At 48.3% G+C, this 16,664-nt stretch overlaps 1 protein-coding gene across 1 annotated transcript in view; it reads left to right on the top strand.

The window, feature by feature from the left end:
* The first annotated feature begins 4,695 nt into the window (after positions 1-4,695).
* Positions 4,696-16,664, top strand: part of CORO2A (coronin 2A) — a 65,057-nt gene continuing 53,088 nt past the window's right edge. The window contains exon 1 of the mRNA XM_085041954.1: positions 4,696-4,764. The gene's annotated coding sequence lies outside the window, so the exon portion shown is untranslated. The remainder of the gene's footprint in view (positions 4,765-16,664) is intronic.

Genomic DNA, 16,664 nt, shown 5'->3' with positions numbered 1-16,664 from the left:
TAGTCTAAGTTTGAGCTTCTCTTCCAGGGTGAAGGTGAGAGGTAAGGGGCAAGGCATTTTCCATGGGTGGGATGCAACAACACTTGTAGCAAGAGCTATACCACAGTGCTGAGTTTCTCTTCCAGTTTGCAGGCTGGGCAACCTCCTGCCACCGTCACAGACACAAGGCCTGGGGCTTGCTCTGTTCCCATTAAAGAGCACACTTGTGGCCTGAGACAATGCTGAGACTTCTCCAGCAGTGTCCCAGTCTCAAGAGCTCCTTTAAAAAACGTTAGCTCTATTTGGTCTAGGGACATGCCGAGTGCAAGGAGGCAAAACACTTTCCCATGACAGAGCCACAAGTGCTGGAGCTGATATAATATAATGCCATCCAAGTACTTTAACCCCTTTTCTAGAGTTCAGTGAAAGGCTGTGGCCTGCACTGAGGTGCTAATTCATGAGATTGTGTGCTTTCTGCTCAACCTCAGGAGCTCTCCAGAGGGGAAAACATTACACCAGGTTAGTCAGTGGAAGAGAAGGTATCCCTAACCATGATACATTTGGGATGAGAGGTCCCCTGTCCTGCTGCATCCAGGTGTTTGCTTTGGGCATATGGTCCACTAGCTTTGAGACAAAGTTCCTGTTTCTCCTTGTTAAATGACAGCTTCCTGCCAAGTGCAAAGTCTGCCTTTGAGAGTCCAGCTATTGGATCAGTATCTGCTCTGGTTTTGAACATAATTTTCATGATACAGAACCTCTGGCACATGCTGTTGTCAAGCTCTTGTAATGTTGGAAACTTATAGCAATATCCAGGGTAAGTAGAACTAAATTTCAAGCCCCCTTGTTATAGCAAAATTGTCCATATAAAAACTTTGTAACATAGTTTTGAGTATTAGAAAGCAGCATTCTTTATTGCAGCGTGCTGATCACTCAGAGCATCCTTGCCGTAATCGACTGCCCCAAGCATTGGGTAAATGCACAGAACTGTGAGTTGTTATCATACACACTGCTGACACATTAATTGGCTATCCCAGTTTACTTGATGTATGTATATTATTTTATTTTACATAGTTGCACCCCTTACTTGAAGTCTTCATATGGTTCTTTGGGGTCTGTCTTCAACGTCTGGTGTCATTTTTAGGTAGCTGTTCCTCGACCCCCATTTTGAGTAAGAGCAGTATTTTTGCTTTGCATCACTTCTGTTTTGTCAGCCTTGCAAAGCTGAGCTGGCATCCTGCTTGTGTCTTGCATGACTTGCTTTGTCTACTTCTCCAAGGCGACATTGTTCCCTTTATTTGATAAGCGTAAAATGTTGTTCTGTTCTTCTGTCCTTATAATTTGAGAAAAAGTAGTACTCAGCCAAACACCACAATTCCCTGCTGAAAAAAAAGGCGTATTTTTTTTTTATTTATAAAGTAATTTTGTTGGTAGACAAGTACTGTTTATTGGCAGCATTTTGCAGGGAGGAAAAGTTCCAAAACAAAATTGAAACCAATTGATACTTTTTGCTGCATCTTCCAATAACATTTTTCAATATGATGAAAGCTCTTGCACATTGATTGAAAATGCCAATTCCACAAAATGTGAAAAGAGTTCCAGTTTTGACACTACCATTACAATGGTGCTTTAAATCAGTCCCTGAAGCTGGTGGGTGTTGCGTAGTCCCAGCTTCCACCCTACCCCACCATGCCACCTGCCCCTGCCACATGGCATAGTTAGTCATAGTGAACTTCACGGGGCTGGAAATAATTACAGAAGAAAACGTGGGAACTAGTGAAGTTTTTGATAAATATGAATCTCATTGATCCTAATGAATTAGCAGCTTACTCCATGTGTCTCCATCCAGAACTTCCAGAGACATGTGAGGCCCCTTGTCCTCTGCAGGCAGGGATAAATGAGAGTTCAATGCTTGCTGCAGCACTTCCCATTCAGTGCAGATGTACTGGGCTGTGTGCTGATATAACTTAGCCGTAAATATACCTGAGGATATTGTGTCTGCAAACCGGTCATGCCTTTCCTAGGGTTGCAAGGTGTATCACCATGCAGAAAGCTGGTTTCCTTCTGTCTCCTCTCATCCACTTCTGCAAGTGCTCCATGCCAGTCAGGACCCTGCTCCCAGGGAGCTGTGCCAATTAGGTGAGGTGCTTCATCCATTGCTGCACAAACACCATGAATATGGCCATGCTGATATAGCTCCTGCAATGCAGACCAGCCACAACAGGTGGCTGGCTCTGCTTTTCCAGTGGCTTGCCACAGGTTGAGATGCTGCATATAGCTTCTGGTTAACAGTGGTGTGTGTTGTTCTGTTGTTCTGTGCTGCTGTCAGGCTCCCCTTCATACAGGAGTGGTAGCTTACCACTTTTCATTTTTTTACATGGGCCAGGAAAAGATGTTCAGGTGGGACACCAGCCTGCCTCTGGCTTGATTCTGGCACCTAATGGTGTGGGGTGGCAGAGAGTTACAGAGCATGCTGCTCCAACTTAGGCTGCTGGATATCAATAGAAAGCAGTAACATCTTGGCTGCTGGAGGCCTCTTACACAGCAAGAGAAGTGTTGTGTGGTGGTGCTCTTTGCCACAAGCCACTTCTGTGGAAACAGGCTGTCAGCAGCAGTTGCTCAGCCCTTGCTGCTGGATGACCAGTTGAGAAGTCCTGGGGAAGGAGACAGAGAGTAGCATTCACCCCAATCACTGTGGACACCCCAGTCCCAGCCACCCAGTTTTAGACTGCAAAGGGTACTGGGGAGCAAAGCCATTCACTTTGTCAGCACCTACACTGCTCTCAGGAATGGCACTTGCACATGACTAACACAGCCAGATGCCAACAGTGGACAGGGCTATAGGCAGAACAAACCTTTTCCCCCAATAACCCTAAACGAAGACATCTTAGTCACTGTGTCGGTCCTGCATGCACTCTCTTACAGCTTAATCAGGGCTGGTGTACAACATGTAGGAAAGGAAGCACTGGAGATCATCTGTGCATCAATACCTGACCTGTCTTGTACTTCTCCATGGTCAATACGTGCGCACACATTGTGAGAGTCCTGAGGGGTACCAGAAGTCATCTCAATTCCTGTAGGCAGGACAGACCCATGACAGCTGCTGCAGTAGCGTTCACAATGTGTGTCCACAGGAATTCCTTCCTGTGCTCTGTCATGGACATTGCTTCTCAGCAGCTGTCTGGTGGTGTGTCTGCTCAAGAGTGTCAGTCCCCTGGGATGTCCAGGGTTGGCATTTGGTAGCGAAGGATGAAGATCTTAGGGGCTGCTGCTTGATTCTGAAATTCTGCTCAACACCTTTGAAGAATTCAGTGGATCTGATCTTTTCAATGGCATTATTTTCCTTCTCCAAAAGGACTTCAGGTGTCCTGACAGGCATGCTAATGACTTCACGTGCAGTTTCCTCTTTTACTAGTGCTGGGGTTTGTAGTGAGGGTGTCTGTGATCTCCCCTTGATGAAATTACCTTTCAGCTAAGAACACAGTTCCTGCCTCTCTCTCTTGGCACTGTCAGCTGTTCTTACTGCTCTACTGGTTTCAATCCCTGCTATCTTCTTGCCTGTTGTTTCCTCAGTTGCTTCGGTTGAAAGTGTTTGATACATTTTTTTGGAGGGTTCATGGGGCCTCCACCATCTCTGTCTTTGCCTAAATCTGCTAACGTTGATACATATTATCAAGCTCCTTGATAAATAATACTTTGCCTTGAGGAGTTAATAATTGGTTGCAGCATCCAAGCTATCATTTGGACATAATTTTTCTTTTGGTCCCTTACACTGATCTGCAGCATCTCACTTGTGGAGGACACTGAGTCTCTCAGTCTTGTCACAGCTGCTGGCTCAGCCCAGAGCTGCCTCTGCTACTCACTGAGTGGTGGGACTAAAGCATGTAGATGAGCTAGCTGCTTCACACTTGGATTAATCAGACAGGACCAGAGCAGTGTTAGCTGAGGGGGTGACTGGCCAAAGAAACCTCCTCTGCCGTTTGATCTTGGGCATTGCTGTCTCCTTACCAAGGTTCCTCATTCAGGGCACCAGGGAGGTTTGTAGTGCTGCCAAGGTGCCAGCTGACCCAAAGTTTGAGTGTGAACTCTGTGAGACGCTTTCTTGCTATCAGTGAAGGCCCTGCACCTTTAAGCTAGTGTCCCTCCATCTGCCAGGGACTGCTGAGACGGCCAGAGGCTGCCAGCTAAGGCTGGCACATAATACGTGTTGCAGGGGTGTGTGCAGTGCTCAGGATGAGCGGTACCGGGTGGTCGCACTGAGGATATGGCACAGTGTGCCTATCTTCTCAGAAGCTGAGCCAATGCGAGGCCTCTGGTACCCTCTCTACAAGTGACGACGAAGTCCCGATGCTGTCAAGTCGATCTCGTGGGAGGATCCCAGAGGCTCCGGGCACAGAGTGGGAGACCCAGCAGCAGCGGGGATGCTGACGGTGAATGGCGCATGTCGGCCGGGGGGCGCTGGCTCCCAAGGCCAGGGTAGCGGCGAGGCGCTTGAACACCTTGCTGTGGTTGCGGAGAGGCTCTCCCGCCACAGCCCAGCAGCAGGGCACACCCTGCCTGGTCACGGCAGGTTGAGCCCAGGGCCCGGGCACAGCCGCGGACCGGACCGCCCCGGGAAGGCTCTGCGGAGCTCTGCGGGGCCAGAGGCAACCCCGGTGCCCGCGGCACCTCCCGGCTGCGGGGCGCGGCGCGGGGGGCGGGCCGGGGCGGGGACCGCGGGCGGGCCGGGCTGGGCTGGCGCGGCGCGGCTCCCGTGCGCACGTCCAGACCACCGCCGGCAGCGGCAAGGTACGAGAGCGCGGGCGGTGGTACGGGGCGTGGGGCCGGGACACGGGCGGGCACGGCCGGCACGGGCATCTGCCGCAGCCCGGGGCCCGCGGAGCCCGGCGGTGCCGGGGAGCGGCGGGGGACGCCTGCTCTGCCCGCTTTGCGCCGGGGGTGCCGCAGCTCCTGCCGGCCCCACCCCGCTTTGTGCGGAGCTGGAGCCGCCGCTCGCAGCCGCGGGGGCGCGGACGGCCGGGGGATGCCTTGGTCGCCCGGTGCCGCGGGCCGCGGGTATCCCCGGTGCGTGCGGCGGGAGCGGGAGCGGGGCGTTCCCTCTGGCCGCGGTCGGGGCAGCCGGTGCTGGTCGCGCCCTCGGCGGACAGGATTCTCGCTCCCCGGTAGCGTCAGGGCTGTTCCTGCAGGGAGCTGCCAGCTGGATTTTGTGCACGGGGTGTGGCGGAGCGGCAGCCGGACCGCGGCCGGAGCCCTCCGACCCGGGGGTCTGCAGGCGGCGGTGCACGGAGCAACAGGGCTTCTTGCCGACCCGAGCCATCCTGCTGCCTGGTCGGGAAGGCTGCTCCTCCTGCCAGCCCTGCTGGCTGGTGTCGCGGGTGGCACGGCTTGGCATCTGTGTAACTTTCCTTATTTACAGAGAAGCCTCATCTGTGGCTGTGTGTGTGAGGGGTTGAATCTGGCCTTTTTTTGCCGGAGTCGTGGGGAATTTGGGTGCTTGTTGTCAGGGCTGGTCACATCTTGCACAGCCACATGATGACAGCCACATAAATGGCTCTCTGGTAGTGGGATCTCCTGGTACCAGTTCCCCCTTCAGGGCAAACCGTTAAAGGGGTCTTATTTTCAGGCAACACAGCTTTGGAGGACTGCTTCTTCCGTGGGTCAGGTTTTGATGCTGCAGCTCTGTCAGGGGCAAAGCGATGTGTAACAGACTGCACTTTGCAGAACCGATGGCCTGGAGAGGCCAGCTATGTGCAGTGTCTGAACACATTGTTCACTTTGCAGGGAGTGGTGCCCTCCTTGTCTTGCTCTGGAGCATCCTGTCTCCTCCTGATTCCCACCCCACCCTGCCCCAGCCTTGTTCACTTACACTTTCTAAGAAGACACTGTGCTGCAGTCCTTGTAAAGGGAATTTGCCTGGACAGGCTTAGCCTCTTTTGGCCCCTTGGATGCTCAAGAGAAGTGATTTCCATAGAGGATTCAAGGAACATTTGAGAGAAGGTTGGCTGATGATTGCCTTTAAGCTTCCCAGTGCAGGCTCCCCAGTGGGTTAACAAAGAAGCAGCCTGTGTAGCCCTGCTGTTCCCTTTGTTCTTCCTCTGGCTGTGCCCTCTTCAGAGAGCTCTGATCCCTTCTGGTTTGATCCGAGATAGGGAGTAACTGATGGAGACACCAGGGAGTTCATGTTTTGGTTGTGAGCATTTCAGGAAACTCTAGAGCTTTAGGAGGCAGGTTAGGGGCCAGCTGGTTGCTTCTTACAGGCAGGGGAAGAAGGAGGTGTTTTCATCTGTGCTGATGCTGTTTGGTGAATTATCATTATGACATCTATTAACATAGCTTTGATGAGAAGTATTTCAAATCCATTCAATCTGTTAGTCTGTAGCAACAAATCAAAGCCCGCTATCTGTACGGCTGCCATAGACCTAGAAAATGTGAGACCCATGCACTGGTGATGTTTGGACAAAGAGCCAGACAATTCTGCTGCCTGCACCCCACCTCTGCCCTAAGACCTCCTGACCCCTCTTCCTCTGAGGCAAAGCACCTAAGTATGAGTGTGCCTGTTTTGCAAGTCTGGTGTGAGAGAGGCCACTGGCTTCCATGTGGCAGCTGCACCTGCCTGGCCAGCAGCACTGATCACCTCCATCCCATCGATCTGGCTGGTTGCTGGCTGTGTCTGTGCAGCAGGTGGATTTCCTTGTAGCAGGTCAGGGTATCTCCAGATGTGGTATGTTTCTCATTCTCTTTTTCTGCCTGGGTAATTTCTGCCTGTCTCTTAAGTATGCTGGTTTTAACCCTCTGAGCAAATGTCTCGCTCTGCAAATGCTAGTAATGGATAATATTTTCCTGTTTCTCTGTCTTCTACATTTGTTAGTAGCTGGATAATGAGTGGATTTTCAGTTGCCTTAGTCTGTGGCAGGTTTCCGTGAGTCTCTTTCTAGGTGGGTTGGCACGGGGCAGGCTGCTGTCTCTGGAACAGGTTTGTGGTGCCTCTGCAAGGGCAGTTCTCTATTGCCTGTGGGCTGTCTGGACTGCCAGATGCCTGAATGTTGTGTGGGCTGTGTTTTGTGGCTATTTGATGAATAGTTGAGTACAGAGCAGGTCCCTGTGCTGTAAGCTTCAGGTGCCCAGGCACTCACTTTTACAGAGGCTTAGGGAGAGAACTGAAGGCTTTGGCATATCCCAGAAAAAAAGGTGATGCTTTCAGTGAGAGACAGCTCCCTTGGGGGCAAGCTAAGGTATATTTTATCCATGACCTTTCAGGCTCCTCATAAATTGTTGTGAGTTTGCTTCCTCTGATATTTTTGTATTCATTGACCCACAGTGGCTGCATAGCATGAAGTCTTCATGCCACCTTGTTAGGTCCTGATTTTCCCAGCAGGAATTTTGATGGGAAAACTCTTGGGGGAGTGGGCTGTGACAGGGTATGACAGAGACTCTGTGAAGAAACAGGGTGGAGGGAGACTGTCCCAGATCACTTCCCCACCATCCACTCGTGGCTGGTTCAAGGGGACTCAGCAGGTCTGTAATAGCCACACCCTGCTCTCCACTTTCATCAGGAAGTTTCCTTGAAGTGTTTGCTTCAACAAAAAAACCCCACAAAACCCCAGCACCTTATCTGAATATTCCCATTTTCCAGTTATAAACACCAGTGCTCTTACAGCTGGCCAGTGGGTTGTCTGGGTGGCTGATTCAGACCGTGCTACTTAACTGCTGCTCAGAGCCAAGGGCATCCCTGGTGAGGCTGGACAACAGCTGTGCTTTGAAACAGATGTGTCTGGCCACCTCTTGGTGCACACAGACAGTCTGGGCTCTTGCTCCCTTGGCAAGAAGACACCAGAGCGACAGTGTGGTGAGGTGTTTCACATGTAGTCATTTCGTGGCTTCCCGTAAGTGCATGTTGAGCTGCTCTGGCTGCAGAGCTGACTGAGGCGAGCAGCCTGCAGCACACTGCAATGATGCTGACCCGCCTCCTGCCTCTCCTCAGGAGAAACAGGAAAGACCTTTACATCACCCAGGAGGCTGTATTGGCTGAGGGATTTTGATACTCACAGGGTTATACTGGCTTGTGAGTAGAAGCCAGACTGGCCTAGGATTTCCAGGGGTTTCCCCTCTGTGGTATTACAGGCTTGCCAGCAATTCCCCCATTTGAAAATACACCCTGCAGGGCTCTATTAGTGTAATGCTGATGCTTACTATTTCTAAAGCACTTTGAAATTCACAAATAGGACTTTCTGACCCTCAGCCAAGCAAAACCCTTTCTAAAGCTTGGAGACATGCTGCTGCCAAGGGGAAGACCAATGATAGTGTGCATCTCCAAGCCCTGTTTTCTCTTCCCTTGTTGACCTGTTCCTTGCTCTGCTTCATACAGTTTCAAATTTTCCAGAGCAGTGCTCAAAGTCTGGCCTCTCTCTCCCTCTTTTGCTTGAGCATCCTTAAGGGCTCTGGTTTGTTGAAGGGTTTCCTTCCAGTCTGGTGAGTTGCTTGCTCATTTTCTCTGTGCCAAGAAAGATGGATCTACCTGCAGAGAGGAACTTGCAACTGATGACTCTGCACTGCCTCTCTCCTCTCTGTAGGACAAAGTCACCTAGGAAAATGATAAGGGAGACAAAGCAGTAGAAAATCCCAGCAATTGTGGTATTTTTATTGCTGAGATTAAGACAAAGTTCATGAAAGCTGATAAGATAGCTTCCAGGAAAGCAGGAGAGGCCAAACTCCGTCTTGTTCTTCCTCCTGCAGTTCTTGGAACTGTGCTTAAATAGGAGAAGAGGCAATGCTGGGGGACAGCTCTTCCCGGAAAAAGGTGGCTGGGCAAGGCTGTCCATGTCAGGGTTGCATTAATAAAGGAAATATGAGCCTTGTGGCTTGAGCTTGTACATAGAGCAGAGCAGGGACAGTCAGAAAAAAGGTGCAGGGAGGAGCCAAGGCAAATACTGGGCTTACTCCCAAGAGCAGAAATTAATCAGTCCTTGCTCTACAAATAACATGATTTAAACGCGCCTTGTGGAGCGCCTGTGAAAAGGGCTGAAATCCTCCTTGGGAGAGTCTGAAATCTCTGGATCCCATCCCAGGTTTTCTGGGAACCAACGGCAGGGTGCATGAGAAGTGCTTGATGGACAAGTGCCTTTTCCTCAGATGTCTGTCTCTGGGCTCAGATATGGCCTGATGCAGCAGGTGAAGGAGAGCATGTGCAAGCACAGGTCTGGAGCACTGGATCTCTCCCAGTACTGTCTGTGCTACTCCAGCCTCACCTGGGTCTTGTTTAGCCAGCGAGTGTTAGCCCACAGGACATTTGCCAATCTGCCAAAAGCATCCCTGAAGGGCTGCCCTTGAATGCCACCCGGTGGCATTGTCACACCATTGATCTGTGCTGAATCCTGTAGCACCACAGCTCTTCTCCTAATGGGTATCTGTGAAGTTTTGCTTTCTGGGCTGCAGAAAGTTTGACTCTGCCACTGCTGTTCAGCTATCAGCCACCTTTCACATGGTTACACTGAGGTTATTTCAAACCAGTTATTTAAACCGGTGTTTCACAGAGTTTTCCCTAAGCAACATTACACAAATCTTGAAAAATATAAACCATATTGCCTTAGAAAAGCCTAGCCACCATTTTGCCTGCATTGCTGGCACAGTTGCAGTGCTCGTTTCTAGGAAGCCCCACACTGATGTTTTTAGGAACACTGCCTGTAACATGAATGATGCCAGGAAGGACCAGTCTTCCTTGTCATCCTCTGGTTTCTTCCATTATATCTATCCCCTAAGAGGAGCCTGTGCTGGCAACAAAGTTGCAGGGTAATGGGCACAGAGAATCCAGGCAGCTCTTTAATTGCAAGAGACAAGTAGAAGTCAAAGATTGTCTTGCTAACATCTACTTAAACGTAATTAGTTCACATTATTTTTCTCTGCCATTTTCTCTAATTTAATTTGAATACCAAAACACACACATAGAGGAACAAAAACAAAATCAGAATAGCATTGCTTCAAGTTCCTGCTCTTGTAATGTTCAGCTTCTTCTACATACAGAAGCTCTTTTCCTTGCAGTCAGGGATGATCAGAGTCTGTCTTCTGATCCCTCCTGCCTGTGGTGATGGCTGTGGTTCATGTTTCTCTTTGAATTTGCAAAAGGTCTTCATGTCAGTAACTGATGCCTGAGTCTTAATTGAAAAGATTGATTTTGCTAATGATAGCCTGGCATCTGACATCTTCCATAGAAATCAATTGGAATTCTGTGTCTCAGTTTTAAAAACTATGGCATTTATTTAAAGGCTTAAAATAGGGATTGAAGGGTTTGACTTTACAGCCCCTTGCATCTATTTGAGGCTCGTGCCCTTGCCATACATTAATCTCCTGTGCAGTAGTTCTGGGTGTGATGCATCCTGCCAGGCAAACCAAGTGTTGGAGGAGAAAAACCCAACCCCTCTATGAGATTTTACAGGTAAAAGCTCAAGGGGAAACTTGACAATTTTGTCTTTCTTGGTGTCCAGGTCCTATTTTGGTGAACTCTTGGTTTCTGTGGAATTGAAAATATTAGAAACGTCTTCTGTCTTTATAGATAATGGATTCTTCAGTCGGGCTGACAAACCACAATGAGAGCCAATAGCTGGAAGCAGAAGTTATTACTTGGCAAAATAATAAGGCAGTTGTGTTTTTAGCAGCAAAGAGGAGGAATCGTGGGAAGAGCCTCCCAGGATGATGCATTGCTAGAAACTTAACAGGATGATCTTCTAAATAATGTCACTCAGTTCAGGGAGCAGTGTTCTCTGGAAGTAGGTGACATCTCTACCATTAGTCAAACAGCAGCTACTTGGCCTCCTGCAGAAATTTCTTCTCCCAGTGATGCTCTTGTGATCCCTAGAGCATCCCTTCTCCTAGAGGAGACCATACATTTCTCTCTCCAAGCTCTCTCTCAGCACGTTCTGCTGAGCTTTGCCTTTAGCATTCCAAGCTGGTGTTTTTGTTCCCTAACACAACAGCTAACTTTCTATCTTGAGTTTTGTTTTATGGTCACTGGAGGGATGACAATTTGAAGGCAGAAGTACTCTGAGCCAGTTTGAACATTGACTCTAGGTGGAGAAGGACTTCATTGGCTGTGATGACTTGAGGTCTGGAGAGGGAGGGGTAAGTGACTCATCAGGCAGAGCACTGTGTTGGGCCAGCACCTGCTTTTGTGATTGGTGTGTATTGACTGAGTTCTTAATTATTAGCCAGACAGGGGCTCAGCAGGATGGTTATCTTGCCTGTAGTACCTCTACCTTTGGAGATTTTCAGATTTCATGTGAACAAGGCCGTGAAAAACCTGGCCTGACTTAAAGGCTGACTCTGTTTTGACTGGATGTCTGTGCTGTGGACCATGAGAGGTCTCTTCCAGCCCAAATTTGCCTGTGATTCTATCATGATATTAGAAGCAAAAACCTGGTCATGATGTTAGAAGTGGAAGTTTTCAGAAGTTAAAGCGAGGAAACCCACAGCTAAAGTCCACCTAGAAAGTCTGCCTTGGTCCCTGTGTCCCACGTTTCTTTCCCAATGTTCACGATGCATGTTGAACTTGGATGAGTGGTAAGAATTCCTAACTTTCTGTTGCAGCACACATATCTGCTATGTGGGTTGATCAACTGAGTTGAGACAAAATATGAAAGGATATCCTTGAGTTTATTTTAGTCATCCTTGAGGTTTCAAAAGAAACCATTTCAGTAAAGCTCATCTTACTCTTAGCTTGGGCAATGTCTTTGTGTTGAGAGCTTTGATTTGCTGTCCAACCCTCTCTGGGCTTTTAGTAGAACAGGACTTCTTAAGCCTGATTGAGAAAACACGTTTAATGTGTGAAGAGGGAAGTAAAATGGTAATTTCTCTACCTTCTCTTTCTTTCAGTTTTGAGAAACTAGTCATTATTTTATGTATGGCTTTGAGTACTTCAGAAGACTTTTACAATGTCTTACCTATACTTCCTTCCCTGACATGACTTGCAACATGAACTTCTCTGTGACTTCATGACAACTTGTCTTACATTAAAAAAAAAAAAAAAAAGAAAAGGCAGAAAAATGAGCATTTGTACTCTATTTTCTGCCTGTCTTGCAGTCAAGCTCAGTTGCGTGAGTTTGGAACATTAAAGGCACAGACACTATACATGGTTATTCCTGGTGATTTTTGCCCTTTCTTTTTATGTACCCTTTTAATATGCTTTTATACCCTTTCCCTCTCCTTGTACCCTTCACAAACACTCCCTGTACTTTAGCCCCACATGTTTATAACTCTTGCAGTCTGATATTTCACTTAGTTTGGGGATTCTCCAGGGGGGAAGACGAAACATTCATAAACTATCTCAAAACTAAAGGCTCCAGTCTTGGATGGAGCCTCCTCTCTGGAGCATGTTTTTGTAAACTAGGCTGTAGTCTCACTTGGGGGGGGTGCAATTAGAATAGGGGGAGAATTACTTCACTTATTAAGTTTCTTATTGGGGGGGTTTAGGTAGATATGCTAATTTGTGAGGTCCATGAATTTGTACACACATTGTACATGGTGTGCTTCTCGGTGTGTTTCCACCTTTGACAAGTGTGCACCTAAAATCCTATTAAAACCAAGGTAATACCCTTTTCCCTATACTGCTGTGTTTGTTTCATATTTTTACCAGCTTGATAAAGCATCAATGGCACTAGAAGTGTTTCACACACCTTTCATTGTTGCGGAGTTCTGCTTCCAGTGGTGCCATTGGCCTCTGCCAATACAGGCAGATGACCAAGCAGTATCTTAGTCCATAGGTCTGTAAATCTGTCTTCAGCTTCTGCAGAAAGGCAAGTCTTTCCCAGGATATTCAGATTTTTATTTTGAGCTGTTTCTAAACTAACTCTTTCTTTACTTCCATAACTACCTGTGCTGTTGCCTGCTGTCCTTCCTGTGCCTGGAGTTCCCTGGCATGATGGTGTCATGCAGGGCAGTGGTAGCACTCACCTGCTCAGTCCTCTAGCCTGCTCTGTGGGCTTCTTCCCACTTGTCATTGTCTCTGGCTGAGCTAGGAGGACAGCACTAACTCTACTCTGGCTCTGAGCAGTCTTCAGAAGTTTCTTGCAGCCTGATGACTCTCTGGTACTAGAAGGCCCTAGATACAAATTTAATTTCATGAACGCATGTAAGATGTCCAAAGAAAACTGCATATTCAGATAGCTGCAGTGAGGCCCAGTGTGTCCTACCCAGTGCTTTACTTCTCACTCTTCTTCACACAGACAGTCTTTGTTTTTTCTGCCTAAGGCATGGAAATAGCATCCCAAGCTGCCTGGCCTGCATTATGCCAGGAGTTAAAAATTCAGATTTAATTTGCAACCAGACTTTAAGGGCTGTGCTACCTTTCCTCTTTTCTTTCTTTCCCCCCGCCCCCCCCGCCCCTCTTTTCTACTGCACTGTGAAAGAAAAAAATACTGTCTGGATACATCTATAGTGCAACTGTGTCTTGAATGCCTCATGCAAAGCTAGCTTTCTGCAGCTCATTGAGGACCTGGTACTGCACAAGGGAATGCAGAGAAGGACAACTGTTTAGCTTGGAAAAGGTATGTCTGAAAAGGGATATGACATATGGCTTTTGATATATGGTAGTATGATGGGATGGAGAGTTCAGATAGGGAGTGATTGTTCCTCTGTTTATCATTGCCCAGGAACTACAGGGTACAGATAAACAGTGGAACTCATTGACACAGAATGTTGGGGATGTGGTTCAAGAAAAGCCATTAGATGAATCTGCAGGCGGAAAATTCATTAGGGCTGGCTAAACAGACAGATAAGCCTTTGGCTCAAAAAGTTGGTGAGGCACAGATGCCCAGAGCTGACTAAAAGGCAACAAAAAGATCAGTTTGTCGGTGTGGCTATCAGCTGTGCTGGAGAAATAGATTGGCATAGAAAGTAAGACAGTATGCCTGTAGCAGGGAGCTCTGCTGGGGTGTGGAGGCACTGCCAGGGGTGCTCCCTGGCTGGAAGGGTTGAAGAGAAGGCTAGTGCAGTGGGACAAAGCTGGAAGATGATCAAAACTCATACTGGAGGAGATATGAGAAGAGGCTGGCAGGAATGAAGTATCTAGTAATTAAACTACTACTATATGGGAGGAGGTTCTGATCTTCATTGCTGGGAGGTGTGAAGATGAAGAGGTGTGATGAATAAGACTGGTCACAGTGGAGAGCAGTGGTGCTGAATCAGATTATTAGAGATTGAGGAACACTTACAAACAGTGTAAGAGTGAAATACTTGGAGGAGAGCAGGTAAAGAAAATAGTCTATATGAAGACAGGTAAGGCTGAAGGTCAGAGAGGGACAGCTATGTGCAGTGACTGACCTCACCTCTCTGCTAACTATAACAACATCTATAGTGCAAGAAAAGTAAATCTGTAGAGTGAAAGAGGTGGTACAGGACTTTTTATATCCACAGACATTTTGGATGCTTTAATTTGACTCAGCTGGTTCCATTAGTTGACAGAGCACACCAGGTCCTGCTCCTGGAATGAATTTAATTTCATCTGGAGGGAATCCTGTCTGCATGCTCCAAGATGGCTTTGCAATGCAAACTGGAGAGCAGTAAATGCAACAATAAGGAGATTTGCTCCAAACCCATGCTCCCAGTCTGAATCAAGCAATATTTGCGTACTTGCACTGATGGATTAATTTCAGAGTGATGGCAGTGGTTTCCCAGAACCTGTACATTTGCCAAGCCCAGCAGGTGAATGAACTGGCACAGAATCTCATTTCCCTGGCAAGGAAAGCATGGGTAGTCTTCCCACTTAGTCAGCATCAATCAAAGCCAGACTAAAAACAAAAAAAGAGCAAAACTCAACCTGCTACTGCTGCTCTACATGATGAATTTTAAAATTTGTGATGTATAGGGTACGGTACCCACAATGGGGTGACATCAAACTGGAGACCTGTCACTAGTGGACTTCCACAGGGCTCCGTCCTTGGTCCTGTACTCTTCAACATCTTCATTAACAACTTCGACACAGGACTGAAAGGGATACTAAGCAAGCTTGCCAATGACACTGAACTGGAACTGTTGACTCCCTGGAGGACAGAGAGGCCCTGTGGAGAGACTGATAAATTAGAGGGCTGGGCAATCACCAACCATATGTTTAACAAGGGAAAGTGGCAGATTCTGCACCTGGAAGGGGGCAACCCTGGATGTGTTACAGACTGGGGAACAAGAGGCTGGAGAGCAGCTCCATGGAAAACAAACTCAGGGTCCTGGTTGAGGGCAAGTTGAATATGGGTCAGCAGTGCCCTGGCTGCCAGCAGGGTCACCCGTGTCCTGGGGGGCATCAGGCACAGCATCACCAGCCAGGCAAGGGAGGGGATTGTCCTGCTCTGCTCTGCACTGGGGCAGCCTCACCTCCAGGGCTGGGGGCAGTTTTGGGTGCTACAATGTAAAAAAAAGACATTAAGCAGTCGACAGTGTACAAAGGAGGGCAACGAAGATGCTGAAGGGCCTCGAGGGGAAGCCATGTTAGGAGTGGCTCAGGTCACTTGATCTGTTTAGCCTGGAGAAGTGGAGACTGAAGGGAGACCTCACTGCAGTTACAAGTTCCTCATGAGGGCAAGAGGAGGGGCAGACATTGATCTCTTCACTCTGGTGACCCAGTGACAGGACCCAAGGGAATGGCCTAAAGTTGTGTCAGGGGAGGTTTAGGTTGAGTATCAGGAAAAGGTTCTTCATCCAGAGGGTGGTTGGACACTGGAACAGACTCCCCAGGGAAGTGGTCACAGCACCAAGCCTGACAGAGTTTGACAGGTGTTTGGTCAATACTCTCAGGCACATTTTGGGGATGTCCTGTGCATGGACAGGAGTTGTATTTCAATGATCTGGATGGGTCCCTTCCAACTGAGCATATTCTAAGTTTCTATGATGTGGCAGAAGAAAGCATTGGCTGTTGTGCCTGTGACATGTGCCTTTGCCACACTCTTGCTGGCTTGTCATGCTTCAGATAAGTGCCACCTGCTGTTATAGGTCTCAAAAGTGCATTAGGAGATTTCTGGAGAACAGAGAAATGTCGATTCTGATTTAATCAGCCACTCAGAGAGAAAAGCCTCAGCTGGAATCATAATTCCACAGGCACTGCTTGGGTGTGGGAGAGTTTCCCACACTTCTCTTTTGTGTGGGCTCCTCATTGTTTTTTGCATGCAGATGATGCTGCAAGGGAGGTGGAAGAGCTCTGCAGCTATGAGTTTCAGAGAATACCTCTGATGCTGCCTGCTGCTTTTTAAGGAATGAAGTCCTGCTGTCATTGCCCCCAGAAGGACAGGGACCATTTTCCTCTAATTCTGGCTCATGACTGGGAAGCTCTCAGCTAGTTCTTCTCTGGTCTATGGCAGTAGGTACCTGTATCCTTTGCTGCCAAACCCATTTGCCAACAGAAGGATACAACTTCTGGAAGGGCAGTTAGAGAGCCAGACTCTCCTTGGCATCAACAGTGTAATAAGGAGACAAGAATGCAAGCTGCAGCTGGAGGGAAGTAGGTCAGACATTAGAGAAAACTGCATCCCCAGGAGGGTGGTAGGACCAAGCAGGCGGAGGCCACCATCCTTAGGGATTTTGAAAGCTCCATGTCTGTCCTGATTTAGAGCTATGGGCAGGCTGACTGTGAGACTTAATTGGAGACCACGAAGGTGGGGTCTCCTACACTGTGCCCTTGCATCTGTGGTTGTGCTTTCCTTTCCAGACAAATCAGA

The sequence above is a fragment of the Lichenostomus cassidix genome, chromosome Z, assembly GCF_008360975.1.
Source record: "Lichenostomus cassidix isolate B80296 chromosome Z, HeHo_3.0, whole genome shotgun sequence".
In the NCBI taxonomy this organism is placed as follows: Eukaryota; Metazoa; Chordata; class Aves; order Passeriformes; family Meliphagidae; genus Lichenostomus; species Lichenostomus cassidix.
This window is presented reverse-complemented; position numbering and strand designations above follow the sequence as displayed.